This window comes from Nicotiana attenuata, chromosome 7 (genome assembly GCF_001879085.1).
Source record: "Nicotiana attenuata strain UT chromosome 7, NIATTr2, whole genome shotgun sequence".
NCBI classification, from domain to species: Eukaryota; Viridiplantae; Streptophyta; class Magnoliopsida; order Solanales; family Solanaceae; genus Nicotiana; species Nicotiana attenuata.
This window is the reverse complement of record NC_031995.1, coordinates 14,190,051-14,196,760: the sequence shown is the minus strand read 5'-3', so window position 1 is coordinate 14,196,760 and position 6,710 is coordinate 14,190,051.

Below are 6,710 nucleotides of genomic sequence, written 5' to 3'. Positions count from 1 at the left end.
CCTTGAAGCTAGCTTATGTACGGTAAATTTTTATGATATGAAGTGAACCAGTAATGTGGTGTACACCGTGTGTTATCGTCTAAATTAATCAAAGGCATGAGTCCCGTATCCATATTGATTTGGGGTAGAAAGTGCTCGGTAAGGCTTGCTCCGTCGGGTTCACCCGATTGAGCGCCGGTCGCGCTCCTCGGATTTTGGGGCGTGACAAACTTGGTATCAGAGCCTAAGGTTTTAAAAGTGTCCTAGGATGTCTTGGAGCCGTGTCTAGTAGAGTCCTTCTTATCGGTGTGTTGTCGACCACATCTATAAGTTGGAGGCTATTCGGACATTTAGGAATAACACCCTTCTTTGATATTCTGGGTCGTGCGGTGAAACTGTTTACTTCCTAATCGGTGTATTGTTCAATCTTTCAGTAAATGGCACCTAAGAAGAAGGCGAGAATTGGCCAAGAAGCCAATGCCACCTCAGGGGTGGTTAATGATTCACTGATTGATGTTGCGGGCTAAGGTAGCTGCCCTACTATTACCCTACCGGATCCTCCTGTTCCAGAACAAAATACCTCAGTCCCTACAACTACGGAGGGTACCACTATACCTCCCATTGATGCTCCTGTCCCGCCTCCAGTCCCAACGTCCGGTTCTAGCATTTCCGATGGGGATCTTAGGGGAGCTATTCAAATGTTGACTCAGTTGGTGGCCTCTTAGGCCCAAAGGTCAAATATTGCACCCGGTTCATCCAGCCAGCCAGGGGATTCTACTAGTTCCAGGGTAAACAGTTTTCTTTAGTTAGACCCTCCGGTATTCACAGGTGCCAATTCAGAAGAAGACCCTCAGGACTTTATCGATGAGATGCACAAGACCCTCAGGGTGATGCGTGCGACTGAGACAGAGGGAGTAGAGTTGGCTGCCTACCGTCTGAAGGGGGTGGCCTATTCATGGTTTGAGTTATGGGAGGACTCCCGAGAGGAGGGGCACCCTCCGGCGAGGTGGAGTGAGTTCGCCGATGCTTTTATTGACCATTTCTTGCCCGCTGAGACAAGGGCAGCACGAGCAGCGAAGTTTAAAAATCTGAGGCAAGGTAACAGAAGTGTATGGGAGTACCACATGGAGTTTGCCCGCTTGTCCAAGTATGCTATTCATATGTTGCCCACCATGGAGGCTAGAGTGCGTCGGTTTGTTCAGGGCCTTAATCATTTGACTATTAATGAGCCTTCTACAGCAGCGTTGAATTCTGACATGAACTACGGGAGGATGGTAGCATTTGCTCAGGCCACAGAGGACCGTAAGTTGAAGAACAAGATGGCGAGAGAAAGTAACAGCAAGGCCCGGTCTACGGGCAACATGGGAGAGTCGCTAGGTGGGGGAAGATCAGCTTTTAGGGGAGGATCATCGGGGCCTTCCCAGTCTGTTGCACAGTCTTCATCCAGTGCACCGCCATCAGGGCCCAGCCAGCAGCAGTGGAGTCATTTCAGGCCCGGTCAGGGCAACAGGGGATTCCACCAGCGAGGTCGGTCAGGGGAGAGGTTTCAGCAGCAGCAGAGATCCCTGTGTCCCAAGTGCGGGAAGATGCACTCGGGGGTTTGCTACACGGAGTTGCCTATATGTTATGGATGTGGGATGAGGGGCCATATTCAGAGACACTGTCGTGCATCTCGCCAGGGAGCGGGTAGGGGCCCGGCTCAGCCCTCCAGTCCAGCAGCTGCTACATCTTCAGTTCCCTCTCTAGCTCGAGGTGCCCCAGCAACCGCAGATCGTGGCGCAGCTAGGGGTGGTACACAGAGTTCGGGAGGTCCCAGCCGATTCTATGCTGTGAGTGGCCGTCAGACTGCAGAGGCTTCTCCAGATGTTTTTACAGGTATTCTGACTGTCCAATCTCATGATGTGTATGCGCTTATTGATCCTGGTTCCACTTTATCCTATGTTACCCCGTTTGTTGCTATGAGATTTGGGATAGAACCGGAGCAGCTTCATGAGCCATTCTCAATATCCACCCCAGTTGGTAAGCCAATTTTGGTTGCTCGAGTTTATAGAGGTTGTGTTATTACTGTGCGTGGTAGGGATACCGTGGCCGACCTAATCGAGTTGGGAATGGTGGACATTGCCAAACTTGATTGTAGGACTAGAACCATTAGGCTTGAATTTCCTAATGAGCCCATCATCGAATGGAGGGGAGATAATGTAGTGCCTCGTGGTCGGTTTATTTCCTACCTAAGGCCGCGAAAATGATCAAGAAGGGGTGTATCTATCATCTAGTTCGAGTTGCAGACACCAATGTCGAGGCACCTAGCCTTGATTCTGTACCAGTTGTGAATGAATTTCCAAATGTCTTTCCAGATGAACTCCCTGGGATTCCGCCAGACAGGGAAATTGATTTTGGGATCAACGTGATGCCAGGCACACAGCCTATATCGATTCCACCTTACAGAATGGCACCGGCAGAATTGAAAGAGCTAAAGGAGCCATTGAAGGATTTGTTAGAGAAGGGTTTCATCCAGCCAAGTGTGTCGCCATGGGGCGCACCGGTCTTGTTCGTTAGAAAGAAGGATGGATCGCTACGGATGTGTATTGACTACCGGCAACTTAACAAAGTTACAATCAAGAACAAGTATCCCCTGCCAAGGATAGATGACTTATTTGACCAATTACAAGGTGCTATGTGTTTCTCAAAGATCGACTTGAGGTCCGGGTATCATCAATTGAAGATAAGGGAACAAGACATTCCAAAAACAGCTTTCAGGACACGTTATGGGCTCTTTGAATTTATGGTGATGTCTTTCGGGCTAACAAATGCCCCAGCAGCTTTTATGGAGCATATGAATCGGGTATTCAAGCCGTTTCTAGACACCTTCGTGATTATTTTCATTGACGACGTCCTTGTGTATTCGCGGAGTACGGATGATCATGCCTATCACCTCAGGGCAGTTTTGCAGACTCTTTATCAACACCAATTATATGCGAAATTTTCAAAATGTGAATTCTGGCTTGAATCTGTCCCGTTCTTGGGTCATGTTGTTTCCAGGGAAGGAGTTAGGTTGACCCTCAGAAGGTTGCGGCAGTGAAGAATTGGCCCACACCTACCACTCCAACGGAGATTTGTAGCTTCTTGGGTTTAGGGGGGTACTACCGGAGGTTTGTGGAGGGGTTCTCTACCCTCGCCTCCCCATTGACTAAATTGACGCAGAAAGCAGTTAAGTTCCAATGGTCCGACGCTTGTTAGAAAAGTTTTAAAGAATTGAAGACCGGGTTGACCTCGGCACCGGTATTGGCCTTGCCGGAAGGAACGGAAGGGTTTGTGGTTTATTGTGATGCCTCCAAGGTTGGTTTCAGGTGTGTATTGATGCAACATGGGAAGGTTATAGCATATGCCTCAAGACAACTCAAGAATCACGAGAAGAACTACCCGACGCATGATTTGGAGCTTGCAACAGTTGTATTTGCTTTGAAAATATGGCGGCATTATCTTTATGGGGTTCATGTAGATGTGTTTTCAGACCACAAGAGCCTCCAGTACTTGTTCAAGCAGAAAGAATTGAATTTAAGGCAGCGGCGGTGGTTAGAACTGCTCAAGGATTATGACATGAACATTTTATACCATCCAGGGAAGGCTAACGTAGTGGCCGACGCTCTCAGTCGAAAATCCATGGGTAGTTTGGCTCATTTGGGAGTGGATCGAAGGCCCTTGGGTCGGGAGGTTTATCAATTGGCCAGTTTAGGGGTTGGCATTTCGGCATCAGATAAGGGGAACATCATGGTGCATAATGGAGCAGAATCGTCACTTGTAGCGGAAGTCAAGGAAAAGCAGTTTAGTGATCCAGCATTGGCTCAGATAAAGGAAGCAGTTTTGAATAACAAGACTTCGGCATTTTCACTCGGCAGCGAAGATGGTGTTTTGCGGTGTCAAGGTAGGTTATGTGTTCCGGATGTGGATAGGCTTCTGGAGAGGGTGATGGCAGAGGCTCATAATTCCAGGTATTCCGTGCATCTAGGTTCTACGAAAATGTATCATGATCTCAAGGAGGTTTATTGGTGGAACGGCATGAAGAGGGGTGTGGCGGACTTTGTATCTAAGTGTCCAAATTGTCAGCAAGTGAAGGCCGAGCATCAGCGGCCCGGCGGGCTAACTCAGCTTATGGAAATACCGATGTGGAAATGGGAGATGATTAACATGGATTTCGTGGTGGGGTTACCTCGCACTCAGCACAAATTCGACTCAATTTGGGTAATAGTGGATCGACTCACCAAATCAGCTCACTTCTTGCCGGTCAAGTCCACTGATACTGCTGAACAATATGCCAAGCTGTATATCAAGGAGATAGTAAGGATTCATGGCACTCCACTTTCTATTATCTCAGATCGAGGGACCCAGTTCACAGCTAATTTTTGGAAGAAATTTCAGCAAGGTTTGGGTACTAAAGTGAATCTCAGCAAAGCTTTCCATCCACAGACTGACGGTCAAGCCGAGCGGACTATTCAAACGCTTGAAGATATGTTGCGAGCTTGTGTCTTGGACTTCAAAGGTAACTGGGATGATCACTTGCCGCTTATAGAATTTGCTTACAATAACAGCTTTCATGCCAGCATCCAGATGGCCCCATTTGAAGCATTGTACGGAAGAAGGTGTAGGTCTCCGATTAGGTGGTTCGAAGTGGGTGAAGCAGAACTGATAGGGCCAGATCTTATGCACCAGGCTATGGAGAAAGTTAAAATCATTCAGGAAAGGATGAAGACTGCTCAGAGTCGCCAAAAGTCTTATGCGGACGTTCGTCGGATGGAATTGGAATTTCAAGTTGGCGATTGGGTGTTCTTGAGGGTATCCCCTACGAAGGGGATCATGCGCTTCGGAAAGAAAGGTAAGTTGAGTCCTAGGTATGTCGGGCCTTATCGGATCGTTCAAAGGATAGGGCAGGTGGCCTATAGGTTGGAATTGCCTCCCGAAATATCATTAGTGCATCCGGTGTTCCATGTGTCCATGTTGAAGAAAGTGGTTGGAGATCCGTCCACCATCGTACCAGTCGAGACTATCAAGGTTAATGAAGAGCTGTCGTATGAAGAGGTTCTGGTTGCCATTCTTGATAGACAAGTCTGTAGGTTGAGAAATAAGGAAGTTGCCTCGGTTAAGGTGTTGTGGCGAAGTCAACATGTCGAGGAAGCTACGTGGGAAGCGGAGAAAGAAATGAAAGAGAAATATCCCTATCTATTCGATCAAGTCTAGAAGAAATTATGTGACCTTCCTATCTCTAAAACAATTACCATTGTGTCCAAGTTGATTCCTTCCTAAGTGCTAGTGAAGTTCCTCTAGTTGTGCAAGACTTATAGATGTGGGGATTGTTTCAAGTCATGTGAACATTTCTTTGGTAAATGAAAGATTTTTTTTTTAAAAAGACTCTTGTGATAAGTAATCAATTAATGGTGGTATAAGTTGGTAATGAATTACTTGTATGCTTGTAGTGTGTTGAAATGGCTAAATTATGTGAAACTCATTGAAATAACTTATTCATAAGCAAAGCATATCGAGTGATCAAATGTGTGCATTTGTTAAGGTAAGGATTTGTATACTAGCTATAAGGGTAGTTGAAATTGTGTATTGGTGCTTAGAATTGTGTTTCGGGGGCCCTCTGTCAGGTGGAGATGTTCTAATTACAAAGGAAACTCTGGCAAAATTTTTCTAAAAATTTGGGAAATAGTGAAAGGTGTAGGAATCTGCATAACATGTTTTCAAAACCAAATGATCTTTGAATATACTGAAAAGCTTGAAACAGGTCCTCATTCGGGGACGAATGATTTTAAGTGGGGGAGGATGTGAGGCCCCGCAAAATTTTTGGCTCATAAACCAGAATCTTGTGGTGTCGGCTCCGAACACGTGTTAGGAATGTGTAGAATTCTTTGCGGCGAGCCTGCGAGCCGCGGTTCGGACCCTTGGTATTGATCTAAGCTTTTAAAAATCAAAAGAATCAATTTTCCAGAAAAATGCCATTATGCGGCCCAGAATGCGGTCGCAGATCCAATATGCGGACCGCATTACCACCGCATAACGAAACAGTGGTTTGGTTAAAACTTGAGGTCAAGATGCGGTCCAAAATACGACCGCATAATTGATATGCGGACCGCATTTCTACCGCAGAGTGAAACAGTAGAGTTGTCAAAATTAATGTTGAAAATGCGGTCTATTATGCGATCGCATAACAAATATGCGGACCGCATAGTCGTCGCATATTCTCCTTTGAATTTTGTGAATATCAGTTCTGCGGTGCACTATGCGACCGCAGAACATGAATGCGGACCGCATTCCTGTCGCAGACCCAAACAGAATCCTCAGAGTTTTAGAGGCAATTCTGCGGACCGCATTTCAACTCTGCGATCGCAGAATGCGACCGCAGATCTTGCTCGGCTTCTTTTTGTCCTTTTCTTTTTCTTTTCTAAATTTTAACCCCGACCCCCTTTTAATTAAACACCCCAACCCCCTCATTTTTAACAAGCTTCTGAACAAATAAGAGAGAGGGAGAGAGGGTTCTTGAGAGAGAAAGCCACCTTCTTCAAATTTGATCTTTGAAAACTATCCGGGCGGGGAAATTTCAAAGCAATTATCTTCATCCCCATTCTTGCAGGTAAAATCCCTAACCATTTTCATTTAAATTCTGGTTTAATCTAAGGGGAGGAAGTCTCATGCATTGGTTCTTGAAAATAGTGGTTAAAATTGTGCATGCATGTCTA